We start from the raw sequence: 21861 nt of genomic DNA on the forward strand, positions 1-21861 counted from the left end.
ATTTCAAGTTTTCAGCCTTTTCAGACTCGAAACATCCCTATCCTGACCCAAAACATCACCTATCCATGTTCTCCAGGGATGCTGCCGAAACCACTGAGTTACTCTAGCACTTTGTATCTTTCGTTGGTAAACCAGCATACGCAGTTCCTTATTTTTACTTAATAATTCGGGTGGATGTTTTTGCTCGGAAAATTTTGGAATCAGGACAGATTTATGCTGTGGATAAGGCGGACGGGTGGAGAGAACAAATGAAATGCTTGTGAGTAATGGAACAACAAAAGTGTGATGGTGCACACAGCAAGCACAGTGAAGGTTTGTTCATTGCAGCTGTTCTATCCGTAGGAAATGCAAATAGATGAATGTAAACACAGAAACACTGTGGGAACAGTGAAAGACAAGATACCACTGTTGCTGGCTATCGGGAAATAAGGTGCTGGAGATGCCCAGCAGGATGGGTAGCACTCGTCAAACAAGAAGAATGGACTTAATACTGCAGGTGGATGACCTTCAACAGAGCTAACAGTAGTAGTATAAACATGACAGGTTGGATGAAGGCATGTGGTTTCCCACATTATGTTGGATTTTGCTGGAACGCTAATTGGGCAGAAGCACAGACAGAGCGGGATAGGGAATTAAAGTGAAAGGCAACTGGAAGATCAAGGTCACCCCTGCAGACTTCAAGGTATCTGCAAGGCCATCATCCAATCTGTGTTTGGTTTCTTTAACGCAGAGGAATCACCATTGTGAGCACACAGTGGAATACTCTAAAGTGGAGGAAGTGCAAGTGAATCACTGCTCCACTTGAAAGAACCATTCAGATGCCCAAATGGTGGGAAAGGGCTAAAAAGGGCAAGTTGTACATTTCCTGCAGTTGCACGAGAAGAGGAAGGGGAGTGCGGTGGCGATGGAAAGGTGAACCAGGGAATCAAGGTAGGAATGATACCTGTAAAATGCCGATAGTGGAGGGGAAAAATGTGTCTGGTGATGGCACTGCCGTGAAGGTGATAGAAATTATGTAGATTATAGGAATAAAATACCACTTTCCTCCTTCATTTCCACCCCACATGTTTAAATTATAACTTTTCCTAGATCCGAATGTAGGTCACTGTCCTGAACCATAATCAGTTTCTTTCTTCACAGATGCTGCCTGACATGGTGAGCATTTCCAGTGTTTTTAAGCACTTATTTCAGGCATGATGTAATACGGGAGACGAATCATTTCAAGCAGAAGATTTGCCAATGAAATAAGATTTTTTTTCCCCCCAATTCTGTTATTTCAGTTTAGGTTTTAAGTGGTTTCTAAATGGTTTAGTAGATTAGTAAAACATGTTAATTTTAATATCTTTTTAATTTATTTACATCAAATTGAATGGTTTAGAAATGTTTCTGAATGTCAGACACTTAAAATGAGAAAGCATCCTAGCCTTGACCAAAGTAAATGCTGTGTCCCCAACTTTGCCTTCTCTCCTAGCTTATTCCAGGTAATAACCAGCAACTTCGGTTTGCTCTCTGGAATGAGGGCTTGCAGGCAGTGACTGTGTCAGCAGGCTGGGTCCAGGTAAAGCCAGCCAAATAGGTTACGGGACAATATCATGGGCTGGAATTCAAGCAACAAGGTCATTCTATGAAATACAAAGGAAGACGTTCATTTATTGGTGCCTCTCACAAGCTTATCATATCTCAAAGCAGTTTGCAACCAGTGAAATGGATTCAAACTTGCCAGCTGATTCTCGTACAGCAGGATCCCATGACTATCTTGGGGGCTACATGTTGACCCAGGTATTAGGGAAAGCTCTCTTCCCCTTTATGGAATATAGCTCATGCAATCCTTTATATGCAATGTAGAAAGCAGTCCGCATCTCAGTTTAAGGTCTCATCCATAAATAAAGCCCCACCCGATAGTACAGCATTCTCTTCATTCTACAGAATGAGATTCAGACTAGATAACGAGATTAGCGATAGTATTTCGATCAGGATTTGAATTTACAATATGCAGACATGGGAAATAGTTTTTTTTAATTTCAACACAGACAGTAAATACCAAAAAGATGAAGATCAGTACCATATAAACAGTAAGAAAATCTGGAATAGCTTAGCATGTTCGTCACTTAGTTCCCTGCGTTTTAAGGAGTGAGTTCTGGTAGCTGGAACTTAAAAGACAGAGCTGGCCATTTTCACGGATGCTGCCTGATCATTTCTGCATGATCTGTTGTCAGTTAACAATTTCTAACATCTACAGTATGGAGTTTTATTTGTGCACAGCACGGCCATGGTTGAGCCGCAAGAAATGCTACCTCGCCTCCAGACTCTACCAACAAATGGCCTCACACTGAAGCACCAGGTTTGGATCTTATGTTCAGATACTAGTTCCATTGGGGAGCAAACCTAGGCTGTTGCCAATGAGTTGTGGAACAGAGTCAAGAGTCAACTGCACTGGGATCAATGAAATTTCAACTTGCTGCAGTCCTCCAGGCACAATAAATAATTATATAATAAGTTATCAGCTATCCCAGATAAACCAGACTATGATATAGTGGCAGCCAAAGTACATAGAGCAACCTTGAGTGGTGCAAAAGTCCATAGCTGTCAGTGCTGAGATAAGGTTGTGTTTAAGTGGTGCAGGATGGTTCGAGAGCTGAATGGTTGATTAGAAGAAATTGTTATTTAACCTGGAAGCAAAGGTTCTCGGCTCCTATACCTTCTCCCCAATGGTAGTAGTGAGATAAGAGTGTGGCCAAGGTGGTGTGAGTCTTTGATGATATTAGCACTTCCTGTAGATTCCTTTGATGGCGGGGAGGTAAATATCTGCGATGGGCTGATCAATATGTACTACTTTCTGCAGCCTCCTTTCTTGAGCATTCAAAATACCAAACGAGGGTGTGATGGTTGGTTTTCCACTGCGCATCTGTAGAAGTCCGCTGGAGTATTCAGCAACATGCCACATTTCTACCAAACTCTGAGTAAGCAGAGGCGTTGGTGATTTTTCTTTGTAACTTAATCGATGTACTGGGCTCAGAACAACTAATCACAGATGGATATGCCCAGGAACTTGAAGAATTTGACTCTCTCCCCCGCCATTCCACCAATGAGGACATGATACCTCGGCTATCCTTTCCTGAAGTAAACAATCAGATCCTTGTTCTTGCTAGATTGTCGTTCCAGCACCACTCAACCAGATTATTGATCACCTGTAATCTGATTTAACCCACATTGCCCACTATTTGTTCAATGACGGTGATATCGTCAGCAAATTTAGAGAGGACGATTCTTGCCCTGAGTAGCAACCTATAATTGCTGCAATTGTTCATGTGTGCATGTCCCATAAAGAGAAGATCAGAGTCAACTGCAATGCCCCCTGTGTGAAACAATGCATTGATACTTGGCATTTGAGTTTGACTACCAAGAAAGGCTTTAGGTTAGACAGTGGGCCTGATTTCCAGGGACAGGGAAAATCAGTGGCAAAAGAGACTGAATTATTAAACAGCAAAATAATGACTGGGATAATGGAAATAATGCTGATATTGCAAATTCGACATTTAAAATTAGTCTATTTTTAAATGGAACCGCATGTAATCACCCAAAATTGTCTCCTTACGCAATCAAAATTAATAATCCCTTTCTCATTTCTGCTCTGATAAGTCTGACTGTCAATCATCAAAACTGTGTATGATTGGCTGGCGTTGTCTGGTTGGCCTGTTGGTGGGGGGGGGGGGGGGGGGGGGGGGGGGGGGGGGGGGGGGGGGCGCTGAAGTACTAGCAATTTAAACGAATTACCGCAAGATGCACAGCAGGAAACCGTTTTGTCCATCTTGTGCGGCCATGTAAATCTATGTAAAATGCACCCAGAGATTCTTTGCTCCTTTGCCCAATTTAGAGTGTGACAGTTTTGAGGCTAAATTACCTACTCGTGTTTCTCCAGTCAAAGAGAATTTGTAAAAATAACAGAAAGTGCTGGAAATTCTCACAGGTCAATAAACAACTGTGAAACAATCTGAAAAATTAACGCTTCTAGTCATGACGTTAATGAAGAACTGGAAAATATTGGATCTAAAACAAATTTCATGATAAAGAAAAAAGGCAGAGAAGGGGAAAGAACAAGAGGAATGGTCTGTGTGGGAGGGGAAGGCGGAGTATTCTTGTAGAACACGAGGAACTGCAGATGTTGATTAATAGGAGTAAAAGGATATTAAATGCCGGAGTAACTCAGTAGGTCGGGTAGCATCTCTGGAGAACATGTACAACGTGTCGGAAGAAGGGTCTGACCCAAAACATCACCTACCCATGTTCTCCAGAGATGCTACCTGACCTGCTGAGTTATTGCAGGACTTTGTGTCCTTCTTGGAGTTATTTTGCAACTAAGTTCTTGCAGATAGTTGCAGTGTGACTCATCAAATGATTGTGCTGTTTAATGATTTGTGCTGTTTCTCAATCTCTGAAGATGAAGGTGGCAGTGGCAGTTGATCTCTGGCAAGGTTGGGACACATTTCATATAAGCAGCTGAACCTTCCTTGTGCTTCAACCGAGTGACTTCCCTTCACGTAAGTTTGACAATGTGAGATATGATGCACAAACCTCGATCCATCCAAACTTAACATTCACAAACCAATAAGGAGTTGGTTTACCTGATTTACCACCTGATTTACCCATAGGTTTGAAGCGATGATACCACCTGTACAATTTTAAAATGCACTTGAACAGATTCACAAGGACAAAAGCTGGAACCTAGAAATTATGTTGCTTGCCAATTTTGCCTTATTACCCACCATGCTTTCTAAAGCAGCTCAAAGACATCTTGTAATTAAACAAATAAGTTGGATTCAAGAATTTGAATTACATTTTCAAAATCAGCAGACAGCACTTAACGGGAGTATCTAATTGATAGAAAGATTCATTGCAGCAAAATATAGTAAGACTAATATACTTACAGAATTCATTTTGTTGGAGATTTAATTTCAATATAGGCAAGTTAAGAGATGGAAAAGAATAAAGGGAGCCATGTTTTCCTTAGAAAATAAGGCTAAATTTGGCAGAGGAAATTAAAAGAAATAGTGGCCACAGATACAGTAATGGCCAAAGGTCACAGTAGATATTAATAAGGCCATGAAAATAGTATACAAATTGATTTTGGTTCCATGAGGATAGAAATGAAAAGCAAAGACATTACACTGAATTAACAGAGAAACTTTGTTGGACCACAACTGGGATACAGGGCACAGTACTTCTTTTTTTTGTTATAATGCAAAAAAGCAATTGGAAACACTCAGAGAAATTGAGAATGTTTTTACAAAGATAATGGATGAAGAGAATGGATCTCCAAGAGGAAATACTAAAAATACAGACCTGGCTGTGATGAATGGGGTGGAGGAGAATGAGGAGAGCTCTTTAAAATGATAAAAGGATTTGAAATGTAGTTATAAAATTTTTACTTACACTTGCAAAACAATCAATAACCAGGGACCATAAATAATGAATCGTTAATAATAATTAGGTGCTTCAGGGAAATCTTTCCACATTACAAACAAGAACTCAATACTGCTTGGTGTATTTGAAAATAATGGCCAAAAAACACTTAAGGAAAAGCTAAATGCATGAGTGAAAGGGTAGAAAGTATTTGTTGTTAGGGTGAAATGACGATGGTTGAGGAGAGTTTTATGTGCCATACAAATGTCAATATGGAGCTGTAGACTTAATCGTATGAATTGATTTAATTGACGAGAAACCTTTTTAAGTGGTCAATAACTAATAAACATGGGAAAGGTCAATTAATTCACCGAACAAGAATCTTTGCTGTGGAAACAAATTATTTTGTTTATCCAAACACCATGGCGATAGAGGAAAGAGAATGGGCTTGCTTCACACAGTATCTATCACAACTTGTGATTTCCCAAACGCTCTATAACCATTGAAGTACTTGAACTTACTGCTTTAACACTGGAAATGTTAGCCATTTTGCAATAAATAAGATTCCATAAACAGCAATGTGATGAGCAAAATAATCTGTTTTGATAATAATGGATAAGGAATAAATTGTGACCAGGGTATTAGTGACAGTGCATGACATCTTGGTACAGCACTGCAATAAAAGACTGGATTTGTTGAACACCAAGTACAGTATATAAGTCAACTAAATCTGGAGAAGCTCTTTTAAAGAGGCATTGGTCCCTGTCATTCCCAATTTCCCTGCAATTTATTAATTTTTATTCTGAAAGCTACTACTGAATTAGTAACAACTCTCAAGTACCATACAGTGCCCTCCATAATGTTTGGGACAAGGACCCATAATTTATTTATTTGCTTCTGTATAGTCAGATTGTCAGATTTTTATAAAGGCCATTTTTATACATGTTGGTTTCACCATGTAAAAATTACAGCAGTGTTGAAACATAGCCCCCCCCATTTTGGGACACCATAATGTTTGGGACACGGCAATGGTATGTAAATGAAAGTAGTCATGTTTAGTATTTTGTTGCATATCCTTTGCATGCAAAGACTGCTTGAATTCTGCGATTTATGGACATCACCAGTTGCTGGGTGTCTTCTCTGGTGATGCTCCGCCAGGCCTGTATTGTAGCTATCTTTAGCTTATGTTTGTTTTGGGGGCTAGTCCCCTTCAGTTTTCTCTTCAGCATATAAAAGGCATGCTCAATTGGGTTCAGATCGGGTGATTGACTTGGCCACTCAAGAATTGGCCATTTTTTAGCTTTGAAAAACTCCTTTGTTGCTTTAGCAGTATGTTTGGGATCATTATCTTGCTGTAGAATGAACCGCTGGCCAATGAGTTTTGAAGTATTTGTTTGAACTTGAGCAGATAGGATGTGTCTATACACTTCAGAATTCATTACGCTACTACCATCAGCAGTTGTATCATCAATGACGATAAGTGAGCCAGTACCTTCAGCAGCCATACATGCCCAGGCCATAACACCCCCACCACCATGTTTCACAGATGAGGTGGTATGCTTTGGAACTTGTCAGTTCCTTCTGTCCTCCATACTTTGCTCTTGCCATCACTCTGATGTAAGTTAATCTTCATTTCATCTGTCCCCAAGACCTTTTTTCGATAAATGTGGTTGCTCTGTAAGTACTTCTTGGTAAACTGTAACCTGGCCATCACATTTTTGTGGTAACCAGTGGTTTGCATCTTGCTGTGTAGCCTCTGTATTTCTGTTCATGAAGTCTTCTGCGGACAGTGGTCATTGACAAATCCATACCTGACCCTTGAAGAGTGTTTCTGATCTGTTGAATAGATGTTTGGGGGGGGGGGTGGGGGGGGAGGGGGGGGGTTCTTTATTATAGATATAATTCTTCTGTCTTCAGCTGTGAAGGTCTTCCTTGACCAGCCAGTTCCTTTGCAATTAGTAAGCTCACCTGTGCTCTCTTTCTTCATAATGATGTTCCAAACAGTTGATTTTGGTAAGCCTAAGGTTTGGCTGATGTCTCTAACAGTTTTATTCTTGTTTCTCAGTCTCATAATGGCTTCTTTGACTTTCATTGGCACAACTTTGGTCCTCATGTTGATAAACAGCAATAAAAGTTTCCAAAGGTGATGGAAAGACTGGAGGAAAGACTAGGTGCTGAGAGCTCTCTTATACCTGCATGAAGGAGGCATTTAAACACACCTGAGCAATTACAAATACATGTGAAGCCATGTGTCCCCAACATTATGGTGCCCTGAAATGGGGGTCTATGTATAAACACTGCTGTAATTTCTACATGGGGAAACCAAAATGTATAAAAATGACCTTTATTAAAATCTGACAATGTGCACTTTAACCACATGTGATTGTTTTCTATTACAAATCTCAACTTGTGGAGTACAGAGGCAAATAAATAAATGATGGGTCTTTGTCCCAAACATTATGGAGGGCACTGTATAACAAATTATGATCCACTCCTGTGCAAAAGCAAGTTTCTCATAATATTCTTTCAATTTGTTTTGCTAGTAACCTTAAAGTTGTGCCTGGCTTATGAACCCTTTACCCACTTGAGCTAGATATCCTTAATTTATTTTTCTAAATCCTGCAAAACATGAAACATTATCAAATCTGCTTTCAGTCCTCTCTACTCTATGAACAACACTAGTTTCTACAGCCTTTTGAAGTGGGATTTAAACACTTTACCAACAAAATCAAAGACTGAGACACCTGTAAGTATGCAGCTATTACATAAGTGAGACTGGATTTAAGTATAAAGCACAACACCACTCTTTAGAATGTCCAAAGTCCTAACTACCATTGCAACATAAATGGGTTGGCACACTGCTGACCATTGAACTGGCAAACTATCATACAAAGGGAAATTTTATAATTAAGCCCATAAAGGAATAAAACAATTTGCTGAGAGAGAGAAATTCAGCATTTGAGCCCTGGAGGTGAAATTCCTCTCTGCCAGGTGATTGCTTCAGGGTCTGTTGCTCTTGAGCCGGAACAGAGTTAAATATCTGACACTGGCTTGGAGGGCATTCGCCTTGTGAGCACCACCACTCCACCACAAAAGCCTCCAAGATCCATACCCAGGATCCGATGACGTACCTGACCAGGTCTGCGGCAGTGGCAAGGCTCTGGGTGCTCTCTGAGTAGTGAATGGTTGTTTAGCAAAGCCAGCCTGTAATTCAGCAGACAGTATTCCCACCTCCGAGTCAGAAGATCCGGAGTTCGTATACTCCTCCGTAGAGTCCTGTGGAGTGGAGACTGAACTTCCAGCTTGCAATTCCTCATTGACATCTTCAAGCCCACTAGGTGTGCGAGTGGATGAACTTCCCTGCTCACCCATCCCACCACCCCCATCATGTGAATTGTAGGAGGCCATAAAGCCCTCCCTCTACATCATACTGCTTTGCAAGGCAAATGCATGAAGGGACTAAATGACAGCCCTGGCCAAAAGGACATTAACTACAGGCAACAACAGGCTCAGGTTTAACCTAGGAAGACAGTAAAGTGGCTGCACAATAATTGTTTTTTAACCCTGTAACCCAACGGTACTGATCTATCTATTAACATCCAGTATCCCATAGAACAAACTTTACTTGATCCATTGCAAGAGATTCTATTTAGTGCTATTTATCTTTCCCTTGTGAATTATGTTCCACTTTACCAAAACAATTATTAATGATTTAAATATGTTATTTCTAGCATTTAACTGTAATATCTTTGGATGAAGGAAAGGAGGAGAAGAGTTAGAAGACAGTGAATCATTGTTGCTGAAACAATCAACCAGAGTTCAAGAGCAGAATAAGAAGCAAGAGTTCGGTGGAGTTACATTTGCAGATCTGGGGTTGGACACACTTTCATTGCCTTTAATACCATGAATTCAATTCTTAATAATAGGCAGTCGCACGTGTGTGATTGTGTAGGAAAGAACTGCAGATGCTGGTTTAAATTGAAGATAGACACAAAGTCCTGGAGTAACTCAACGGGACAGGCAGCATCTCTGGAGAGAAGGAATCGGTGACATTTTGGATTGAAACCCATCTTCACACATGTGTCAGATTGTCAGGTGTCAGGAGCTGAAAGGGTTAACCAGAAGAGCTTCTGTTCTTATCTCTTGAAAGTTTTGAGGTCAACGATCTCGTATGTTATTTTGCAGAATGTTCCAGCTGATGCCAAGCAAAGCCAATGTCTGATTAGTTGAATAACTGGTAGAACACATTCTCAACATATTTTTGTTAAATGCCTTTGTTTAAATGATGCTCTTGGAAAACAATAAAACACAGACAGTCATGTCCACGTGGCAGGGAAGCAAGTTTAAGGCTTTAGCTGACTTTACGAGTTGCAGTGGCATATTATGCTAAATTACATTTTTAAGACTGGCAGATTTCACCCATCCCTGGAGAAAGTATCAATAATGATTTTAAATAAAATCAGAAAATGAGTTCTGACAAAAGGTCATCAACCCACAATATGAATGCTTTCTCTCTGCACAGGTCGCTTGACTTGCTGTCATTTCCAGTACTGTCTTTTACTTCTAATTTGCCGACTCTACAATGTTTTACCTTTTTTTTTAATATAATGACATAATTTCTTGTTCCATTATCTAACAAAGACTAGTTGCATCGTTCCCTGAAACATGCAAACTCCATTCCTTCTTACCCATATGGCTGTGGCAGAAGATTCGGACTCATACTTCAAGAATACCAGCCTACTATTGAGGCTGTCATTCTGAACCGAGATATTACTTGAAGTTCACTCTTTTGAATTAGATTTTAAATCAAGGTCATCAAATGAATGGAAAATATCCCTTGGCATATTCAATGAGAAATGGGTAATTCTGCTAGTATCCAAGTTACTTTCTATGCCTCCTCTAATATCTATCATTAGAGTAATTGATGACGTTATTTTTACTAAGAACTTGCTCTGTATACATTGGCTGCTTGGTTTCTCACATTATAACCAAAACACAAGATGCTGAAGAGTCCAGACCCGAAACATCGCCTGACCATTGTCTCCAAAGATGCCACCTGACCCACTTTGTGTTTTGCTCAAGATTGAAGCCATTCCTTGTCTCTCCATTTTGCATTGTAACATTGACTACACTTCAATTACTTTCTTGGCTGAATAGGTGACATACTAACGAAATGCCAGTTTTTTCCTCAAGGAATCTCTGGTTACCTGCACTCAGATGATACACTGGTTCCTCCTCCCGTATAATATCGGACAGAGGGAGTACAAGTTTGATAATGCTCTTGCAGTTGCTGCTCAGAGCAGTCCTTGGTTTGATGACCCTCCCATTATGGTGTAAGGTTGGCATTTCTTAGATTGTGACCTGGTATGAATTTCACAGTGCCAACACAAAACACAGGGAAATGGTTTAAAAATCCACCAACTGCAATCTCATGATGAGAGAAAGGCCAAATCAGCTAAATTCTGATAATTAACAAATTGCCAAAAAATGTCATTTACCTTCATTGTTAATCGAGTTTGTATTATGTTTTGGGGAGCATCTTGAAAAATAAGATTCTCAGGATATTGGGACTGTTGGCAAGACTGACATATATTCCTTGATATAACCGGTAGTTATAACAAGAGCAAAGAGAAATTAAGCGATAACAATTTGAATGTGGGGTCGGAGTCACAAAGGCCTGCCCTGTGAAGGAGGACAGGTTTCCTTCAGTTGGGATGTAACAAGAATGCGGCAGTTTCAAGGTCACTTTTAATTTTACCATTTTATTTCCAAGCAGGGTTTGAACTTGGCTTTGTGGATTACAGACGGTCCAGTGATGTCCCGTTCCGGGCAGACAGATCCACCTCCCGCATTGCCACTGCCGTCAGAGTTTCCAATAGCAACAGCAAGGAAACGACGACATTAGACGACAGAGCGTCGCTGATTGTTGCCCTGCGTCGCCCACTGTCAAAGCGCTTTGCTGCACCGGCGGCGCAGATCATTAAAAACCTCAGAGAGGGGGCGAGGGTGGGTGGGAGCAGCGGGGGGACACGCGGGATAAGGGAGTGGGAGAAAGGAGACGACACACATGCAGGTGGGGGGAGAAGAATGGTGGGGAAAGGAGAATGAGGGCGAAGAGGCAAGGCAGGCAGGGGATGCAAGAGGCCAAGAAACGAGATTGTGAAACGGGGAGAAGGCGAGAGAGGGTCGGGGACTGTGACCACAAGCCTGTTCCCCAGTTCCACCGCCGAGATGGGCTTGAATGTACATTGGAAAGACTGTCTGCAAAGTCACGGTCAAGCAGAATGATACTAAAGGGAAAAAGAAAATAATGAAAATTCCTCACTCGTGTAAGAGTGTACCGTGCTGACGCCAGCACCGACACTAATGCAAACAATCCGGATTTTTATTTTAATTTAAATGCACACTGTGTATCTTGTAACACGTCACACAGTAAACCTCAAGATGCTGCGTGTGTGAGAGCGAGAGACAGAGAAAGAGAGTGCGATAAGGTGATTAAAGCACCATTTATAGGATGCTTAAATTTAGGTGCATCAGATTTACAACATCTAATTATATATATAATCTTATGCAACACACAGCCCTCATTTGGCTGGGGTTAAACTCTACTTGAGTCTTCGATTTTAATCCTATCAACGCAGTTTCTCCCAAATGCCCCTCTTCCCCTCCACTCTAAGCACAGGTTGTAAACTAGGATAATGTTTCTTTACATTTGCTCCACAGTGCTAGTAGAAACGAAGAGATTATAGTCGCTCAACATCGGGTCACTGATCATTCTTATCTGGGTCAGTCCTTGGCTACAAAATAGTGGCCAGTGTTATTACAGGGGGTAAACATAAATTAGCTAGGAAACAATATTTTTGTGAAAATAATACAACTATTAGATTACATAGTTACAGTGAGGCCAGGATCAATAATGAGAATTTCAATCATTAAAAAATCTCAAACTAAAAATCTGTTAACAGAATAAAGACCACAAGGCTATTATATTGTCTTAAAAGTTGAAACCACTAATTAATACATGCATATTATTTAGAATATCTAAAGTTAGATTATAACTTTAAGAATATCTAAAGTTCACAGATCAGAGAAAATGCGTTATGAGTATTGGGCAACACAGGCAAAATATCTAGCAAGGTAGTTACAGCTTGCACTATGAGCATGGTCTTATGTGCCTAAAAATAAATCATACTCTGAAATGCATAAGCCCAGTGTTACTTAGATCCAGAATTAGAATCACAGAAAGATTACACCAGGGGAGGGCACTTGGTCCAATATGCCAATACCGGTTGGGAATGAAGCACCCAGACTGATCCCGGCTTCCAGCACTTCATCCTCGGCTCTGCAGGTCACAGATTACGGATTCGATCATAGAGCATAGAAGCCAGCCTTTCAGCCCACTGAAACCATGCCTTGGATATAACTCTTAGGGCAAACGGAATCAAGGGATATGGGGAGGAAGAAGGAACAGGGTACTGATTTTGGATGATCAGACATGATCATATTGAATGGCGGTGCTGGCTCAAAGGGCCGAATGGCCCACTCCTGCACCTATTTTCTATGTTTCACCCATTCTTGTACCAATGCCAGTTATCGGCATGTGGTCCATTGCTTGCTATGTGTTGCAGATTCAAGTGTTTGTGTAGATACTTCTTCAATGTTGCAATAGCATGTACCTCTACCGCCATCTCATGTGGTGCGTTCCATAGTCTTGCTACCACTTGGGTGAAAAAGATCTACCGCAGATCCCCACTGAACCTCTGATCACTTGCCGTACACCTACTGTATGTCCTTTCATTTTAAATACCTCATATTGAATGTCTTATTTGCTTTTACCATACTGTCAGCCAGTAAGTTCCAAATACCTATCACCCTCTAGATGGCAAAACATTTACATTTCCCTTGCAATTCTTCTATCAATTGCTGTTAATTAATTCTCCCCAGGCCTTTAACCCCTTAGTCAAGCAAAATAGATTCCTCTTATTTATTCTGTCTAAGTCCGCAATTTTATACAGACCAATTAGGTCTCGGCAGTCTCCTTTATCACCTCTCATAAAAAAACCCTGCCTACACGACCCAAAAATCCTACCTAATCTTTCTTCATGGCTCAACATTTTCAGCCTGGGCACCATTCTTGCAAATCTCCTCTTTACTCTGTATGGTACAATCACATCTTTCCTGGAAATACTCCAGAATTATATTTCCATCATGCATTAAATATAATTTAAGTTTAAGCACCCTGCCCTTTTATTTTATGCCTTTGCTAATAACAGATAGGATTACATACACCTTCTTAACCAGCTTACCTACCAGTCTTGCTAGTATCAACAATAAACACTCCAGTCCCACTCGCTCCCCTCCTATTAACTGTAAATTCCAATCCCTTACTGCATCATGTTTCTCTGCACTAAATTCCATTTGCTATTATTCTGTCCAGCTGACCCAACTGTCTACATCCTTGAGCCAAATTATTTGACGTAATCAAGGGGTCAGACCAAGTTCTTACAGCTAAAAAGATCAAGGGATATGGGAGGAAAGCAGGAACAAGGTATGTGATTTAAAGATTAGCCCTGACCATCTTGAATGGCCCATTCGTGCTCCTATTGTTTCAACTATGAAGTTGAAAGCTTTCCTCTTCCCGATCAATCATGTGGCCCGTTTCAAGTCTTGTGGAAGCCAGAGCTTCCCAGTCACAAAACACCTCTCAATCATTATTCTCTGCTTTAGGTCACTGAGCCAATTTTCCATCCAACTTGCCATTTTCTTATGAATCTGTAGTTATCTTACTTTTTTGAAGGTCTGTCATGCTTAACCATGTAGAAAGCTTTACTAAAGTCCATCTGGACTAATGAAATAGTGGTCTTTACGTCAGGGGGGTTTAAATATAAAGAGGTCTACTTTAATTGTAGGGAAGCCTTGGTCAAATCACATCTAGAGTGAATCCGTTTTCTCAGTCCAGCCAAGGGGTTGTAAGCCTCAAGTTAGAGGCACGCATTCAGAAATGAAATCAGCAAACACAAAGGATAATGAAACTCCACAATTCTCTTACTCAAAAGACAATGGATGCTGGATTTCAACTGAATCTCAAATCCCAGTGATTTCTGTTAGATAAAGTTGTTAACCAATGTGGATCAAAGGTAGAGACGAAGAAACAAGGAACTGCAGATGTTGTTGAGGCACAGAACTAACTATTATATCACAGTAAGTGAAATCTTGCTTTGCACAAATTACCCTCTTGATTCTCTTGCATTAGAACAGTGACAACAGTTTTTAAATATTTCATTGGTTGTGGTGTTTTTCTTTCCTTCATTGATGGAGTGTTTCCAGATGCATGAGTTTTAGTACAAGATTCAAAGAGCATGGAGCAACATCATGAATGTCACCTTGCAAAGTACCCAAACGGGGGACAGCAGAGGGTAAAACACTTTGCACACAAGAACAGTAAAGGAAATCGGCTACATTGCAAGCATTCTTTCCACTTAGTACATTGACTGCACAGCCAGATACTTAAAAGAAATTTAAAAAAAATAAAAAATTCTTAGCTTGCAACAGTTCAATTCTGCTTAAAATAAAACCCTTAGAGCTATACTGATAAGCAAGTTCTAGATACTGCGGAAATCAGATTATTATTTGTTGCATTCCTCATCTCTAAATGTAACCTCTTGGGTCAACTTTGATTTGCTTTTGATCGGATGATGTGTTAAATAAGTGGTTTACGTCAGTCGTGGTGAGCCGAGGTAATTAGTGCAGCAACTCAGGAGCAGGTGACTGATTACAGCAATGATTCATAGAAGCACAGGATCAAGTGCTTTGCAAAAGGAACATCCGCACAGAGGGCAACCTGCAGGGAACAAACCTGGTACAGATGCAATTTGTGTGTGTGTGTGTGTGTGTGTGTGTGCCTGAAGTGGAGGGGGTGGGGGAGGGAGGGGGGTAAGGTAGGGAATGTTTTTTTCAGAAAAATTGAAAGGCAAGAGAAGGTTAGGTACATAAAGTTATAGTAGAGGGACTTGGTGGGGAGTAAGAAAGAAAGAGACGGAGCAAAAGGTGGGAGGAGACTGGAGATATGGGGGAAGGGAGAATGGAAAACGGGGAAGTGTGGTTGAGAAAGCCTGCATGACAGGAAGGAGAATAAGTAGATGGGCAAAGAAGTTGAAAAGGTGCGGGGATTGCTAGGGATTGGGGAGGGGAGGGTCGAAGGGAGTGTAACAGTGGAAGATAGAATTGAGAGATAATGCAACATTGAATAAGAAAGCCAGTGTGAATTCTTTGTACTCCGACCTCCCAACCTATCTATGCCTCTCATAATTTTATATACTTCCACCAAGTCTCCCCTCAATCTCCAACGTTCTAGAGAAAACAATGTATATCTATCCCACCACTCCCTGTTGCTGAAAACCCCCCAATCCAGACAGCATGCTGGTAAACCTCCTCTGCACCTTCTCCAAATCCTCCACATCTTTTGTGTAATGGCCGACCAGAACTACACGCAATACTCTAAACATGGCCTAACCAGAGATCTATAGAACTGCATCATCTCTTCTTGACTATTATATTTAATGCCCCAAGCAATGAAGGCAAGCATTCTCTACACCTTTTTTACCACCCTATCTACTTGTGCTGCCTCCTGCAGTGAGCAGTGGACTCCAAGATCTCTCTGCACATCAATGCTGTTAAGGGTCTTGCCGTTCTCTCCCTTGACATTCAACCTCCCAAAGTGCAACACCTTACACTTGCTCAGGGTAAACTACATCTGCCACTTCTACACCTGATCTACATTCTGCTGTATCTTCTGATAGCATTCCTCATGGTCAGCAACTTCTCCAATATTGGTGTTGTCAGCAAACTTACTCACCAACCCATCTGCAGTTGCGCCAAGGTCAATTATATATCAGGAATAGTAGAGGCCCCAGCACTGATCCTTGCGGAACTCCACTATTCACTGAACTCCAGCCAGAATATCCACCTTCCAACACAACCTTCTACTTCTATAAGCCAGTTCTGAATGCATACGACCAAGTCATTGTAACTCTCGTACATCTTAATCTTCTGGATCAGCCTACCATGAGGGACTTTATCAAAAGTCTTACTAAATTCCATGTATACAACATCCACTGTCCTCCCTTCATCAAACTCATTTGTCACCTCCTCAAAAAAAATTAATCAAGTTAGTAAGTCATGATCGGTCACCCATCGGGCTGTGACCCTTCTTCAAACTGAAAGTAAAGGGGATGGAACTGGAGGGGAAGGTACCAGAAGTCTGAAGAAGGGACCCGACCTCAATCATCACCCATCCTTTTTCTCCAGAGATGCTGCCTGTCCCGCTGAGTAACTCCAGCACTTTGTGTCCATCTTCGATATAAACCAGCATCTGCAGTTCCTTTCTACACTCTTATTGGACTTGCCCAATAACAACTGCAATCTCCAAAACTAAACCTCTAAAAAAAGGTAGTGTTGTGGATTGATGCTGTGTATATTGAAGCCAAGAGGTAATGAAAACAGTAAATTTCTTAAAACTCCGTTAAAGGGCTGCATGCAAAACTGACAACATGATACAAACTGGAAATTGGGACTTAGCACTAGGTTTACTAGGACAGTTACTAAATGTGGAACGCAAAGACTAGATTGTTGGGTTGTTTAAAGGGGAAATAGAAACATTGTTTGAAAGACCGCAGAATTGTGGGCAATGGGGAATTGGCCCAGAAGAGGTGAGGAGACCTGGAGCAAATCAATCATATTGAATGGTGGGGCCATATGATCTACCCTTGCTCCTATTTTCTTTAATTCTTACGATCAATATTTAGGCAAAAAATTCTGCATTAAAATAGAGATGGGGGGTGGAGAAAAGGGTGTTGAAGCAGGTCAGATGATCATAATTCTACGTATTTGGGCATTTGGAAAGTAAATGCCAAGGTGACTTTGAGGTAAATCACTTCTTCCTGCATTGTAACTAATGTTTAATTGCACTCCAGCCAGAATTAGTCGCTTCTGAAAAGACAGGAATAAGACTGGAAATAATTTTTAAAACAAACAGCCAGCCAAACTTATTAGAATTCCTTGCACTTGACTGTGCTGGCACAGATTCTAGCTGCATCCAGTAAGCCTGGTGCCAAGCAGGTCGATGGCATCCTACACAGATAATAGAACGCAGTTTTGCCAGTGAGCACATGAAGTGGCTACTGTCCCTGTGCTAATTCCTTCAAATGAGATATACAATCAGTCCCCAACCTAATTGACTGGCCCAGACTTTTCGTTTTTTTAGTTTAGAGTTACAGCGTGGAAACAGGCCCTTCGGCCCTCTGAGTCCATGACGATCAGCAATCACCCGTACACTAGTTCTATCCTACACATTAGGGGCAGTTTTTTTTAATAGAAGCCAATTAACCTTCAAACATCTTTAGAAGGCGAGAGGAAACCGGAATAGCCGGAGAAAACCCACACAGTCACAGGGAGAATATTCAAACTCATTACATACAGCACCCGTAGTCAGGATTAAACTCAGGTCTCTGGCTATTATTTTTGGAATGTATTCAATTCTCTTTAATAAGTTATTATTGGATCTAATTTTACTTATAGCACAACAATCCAGGTCACAACTTGCTCCAGAAAAAAATCTTATTCCATAGAAACATAGAAAAATAGGAGCTGGGGTAGGCCATTCGGCCCTTCAAGCCATTCAATCTGGCTGATCATCTAAACTCAGTACCCTATTGCTGCTTTTCCCCCCATATCCCTTGATTCTTTTAGCCCTAAGAGTTTTTCTCCTCAGCATTGACGGTCTGCATTTTGATTCCTGATCCTCTCATCAAAGGAAACAGTTTATCCTTATTTACTTAATCAAATCTATGGTTTTGGACACCTGTTAAATTTTCTCATCATAGACAAGACAAGAGACATTTATTGTCACATGTACCAACTGGTACAGTGAAATTTGTGGCACCATACAGCCATCATCTTCTCCGAGCTGAAAAAAATCCAGCTTCTCAAATGTATCCACAACTTGGATAGTTTTGATTTAAAAAAACCATTGAACATATTTTCTTCCTTCCTCAGGTATCTCAATTCCACCAATGGATTGGAATTAGAAGGTAGCATTGCACTCAGCTCCAATCATTCAAATACAGCCACACTCCCACAATATAAATCACTCCAGTTTCAGAACGTCGTAAGAGTAAGATTTGAAATTAAAAGATAAAATATTTATGAACATTGAAAGTTGGAATGGTAATCACAATTTGAATGAATTGTCTACAATGTCTAGTACCTACTCTACAGGAGAATCCGAACAGATGTTAAACATACTGTTTAAGCCTGGTGGGGAAAGGAAGGGAGGTTCAATGGCAGCCTAGACCAAACTAAACAGATTTTGTACAAGGTATATAATTAGAACAATTTAAAATAGTTGGATAATCAGAGGGTTTGACTTTGGAAATAAGGATCTCATATGACCCAGGGAACATTACATGACAAGGGAGAAAGGTACTGGCACCACTGAAGATTAAGAGCCATGCTTCATGTAACTTGTTCAGTCCTTTGTACAGAGACTATGGGTACAGTACCTTCACTACCTAGCTCATAGTACTGACTGTGCTGGGTCAGCCCCATTATATATAGCATTGACCTGTGGTTAAGCTTTGTATGGACAACCGTACTGTAAACAAACAATGCCACACACACTGCAGACTTGTACCACAGAACATAGACACAATCTCCCAGAGTATAGAAACTTGGAAGCACTTTCAATGGCTGCATTGTTTAATACTCTCCTCCCCTTTCTCTTTACCTGAAGCCTAACTCTGGCAGAGACACACCTTGATCCCCTTCCAATATAGGCCACACAATAAACGCTTTAGATGTTCAAGATTAGATGCAGATGTTACCCTGCGATTCAGTTGTATAGGATCTCACAGCAGCCGAGCCTACTCTTGTCCCTATCTGTCATTCATGCATGGCAACTTTCACAGGGATGGAGATCAAGAAACAAATAGAAACTAGCATTTTCACATCCTTTAACCTGGGATGCACTAACCCGATTGCAAATCCTTCCCTTGCTACATTAGGATGTTAACATTGGCTCACTGGCCAACATGCTTGCTTCTAAATTGGAAGAATACGAGTTGAAACTGCAGTGGTTTGACAACAGAATCCAAGTCACTGTTGCAATACTGAGAAATTACTTTTCCAACTTTAAACGTCAGATAAATGCAAAATATTTACGGTTAATTGGTTTTGTATAAATGTAAATCGTCCATAGTGTGGGTAAGCGTACAGTGGATTGCGTACAGTTTTGGTCTCCTAATCTGAGGAAAGACATTCTTGCCATAGAGGGAGTACAGAGAAGGTTCACCAGACTGATTCCTGGGATGTCAGGACTTTCATATGAAGAAAGACTGGATAGACTCGGCTTGTACTTGCTAGAATTTAATTGAGGGGGAATCTTATAGAAACTTACAAAATTCTTAAGGGGTTGGACAGGCTAGATGCAGGAAAATTGTTCCCGATGTTGGGGAAGTCCAGAACCAGGAGTCACAGTTTAAGGAATAGGGGGAATTCTGGAGAGTGGTGAATCTGTGGAATTCTCTGCCACAGAAGGTAGTTGAGGACAGTTCATTGGCTATATTTAAGAGGGAGTTAGATGTGGCCCTTGTGGCTAAAGGGATCAGGTGGTATGGAGAGAAGGCAGGTACAGGACACTGAATTGGATGATCAGCCATGATCATATTGAATGATGGTGCAGGCTCGAAGGGCCAAATAACCAACTCCTGCACCTATTTTCTATGTTTCTATGTAAGATAGTGTTAAGGTGCGGGAATTGCTGGTCGGTGGGGACTCGGTGGGACGAAGGGACCTGTTTTCGTGCTGCATCTCTAAACTAAACTAAAAAGAGCATGATTGAATAAAAATAATGTTCAGAGATAATTAACTGTTGGGTCACATCTACTGACCTGAAACTTAAAATAACTGTCAAAGCCCAATGCTGTTTATTCAGAGAATTGGGGTTGCTGAACAATTTGCGATGCTAACAGAATCCTCCATAATCTTTTATATGCAGCTGCTCCAGTTATGATTTCTGAAGTAATTAATACAATTCCCTCCTCCAATCGTTTGTCGTCCTGCTGCATTAACTATATCCCCTCCTCCCCATCAATGCCCCTTGCATCTGTCATCACAAGTACACAAGTTATAGCAGTAAAATTAGTCCATTCGGCCAATCTGCCATTCAATCAAGGCTGATCTCGGTCTCCTCATCCCATTTTTCTGCCTTCTACCCACCCTTGACACGATACAATAAGATGGAACTTTATTTCTCTCAGGAGGTTAATTCCTGTTCTAATCAAGAGTGTGTCTATCTCTGCCTTAAAAATCTCCACTGACTTGGCCTCCACAGCCCTCTGTGGCAATGAGTTCCATAGATTAACTACCCTCGAAAGAAGTTCCTCCTCACCTCTTTTCTAAAAGAGCACCCTTTAATTCTGAGGCTATGCCCTCTGGTTATTCTGAGGCCATGACCTCTGCGCATCCCTCTGCAATTGGATCCTCGACTTCCTCATTCACAGACCACAGTCTGTTCGTATTGGTGGAAATGTGCCAGCCTCGATAACAATCAGCACGGGAGCACCTCAAGGCTGCGTGCTCAGCCCCCTGCTGTACTCACTCTATACTCATGACTGCATAGCCAGTCACAGTGCGAACTCCATCATCAAGTTCGCTGATGACACCACTGTTGTGGGGCGTATCACTAATGGGGATGAGTCAGAGTATAGAACAGAGATAGAACAGAACTGTCCATATGGTGCCAGCGCAATAACCTGGCCCTCAACACCAGCAAAACCAAGGAACTGATTGTGGACTTTGGAAGGAGTAGGAGGGGGAGCCACAGCCCCATTTATATCAACGGGTCGATGGTTGAAAGGGTCAAGAGCTTCAAATTCCTGGGCGTGCACATCTCTGAAGATTTCTTCTGGTCTGAGAACACTAATGCAATTATCAAGAAAGCTCATCAGCGCCTCTACTTCCTGAGAAGACTACGGAGAGTCGGTTTATCAAGGAAGACTCTAATTTCTACAGGTGCACAGTAGACAGCATGCTGACCGGTTGCATCGTGGCTTGGTTTGGCAATTTGAGCGCCCTGGAGAGGAAAAGACTACAAAAAGTAGTAAACACTGCCCAGTCCATCATCGGCTCTGACCTTCCTTCCATCGAGGGGATTTATCGCAGTCGCTGCCTCAAAAAGGCTGGCAGTATCATCAAAGACCCACATCATCCTGGCCACGCTCTCATCTCCCTGCTACCTTCAGGTAGAAGGTACAGGAGCCTGAAGACTGCAACAACCAGGTTCAGGAATAGCTACTTCCCCACAGCCATCAGGCTATTAAACCTGGCTCGGACAAAACTCTGATTACTAATAACCCATTTTCTGTTATTTGCACTTTATCAGTTTATTTATTCATGTGTGAATAT

At 41.2% G+C, this 21861-nt stretch overlaps 1 protein-coding gene and 1 long non-coding RNA gene across 5 annotated transcripts in view; one reads left to right on the plus strand and one right to left on the minus strand.

Annotated features, from left to right (window-relative positions):
* The window catches only part of LOC129712360 (ubiquitin carboxyl-terminal hydrolase 2-like), a 109215-nt gene that overhangs the window by 25819 nt on the left and 61535 nt on the right, over positions 1-21861 (minus strand). The gene's annotated exons all lie outside the window — the stretch shown is intronic.
* Positions 103-11198, plus strand: LOC129712361 (uncharacterized). Its single transcript, XR_008726043.1, has 3 exons — positions 103-930; positions 4439-4538; positions 9132-11198. It is a non-coding gene; the product is annotated as an uncharacterized LOC129712361 (long non-coding RNA).

This window comes from Leucoraja erinacea, chromosome 32 (genome assembly GCF_028641065.1).
Source record: "Leucoraja erinacea ecotype New England chromosome 32, Leri_hhj_1, whole genome shotgun sequence".
In the NCBI taxonomy this organism is placed as follows: Eukaryota; Metazoa; Chordata; class Chondrichthyes; order Rajiformes; family Rajidae; genus Leucoraja; species Leucoraja erinaceus.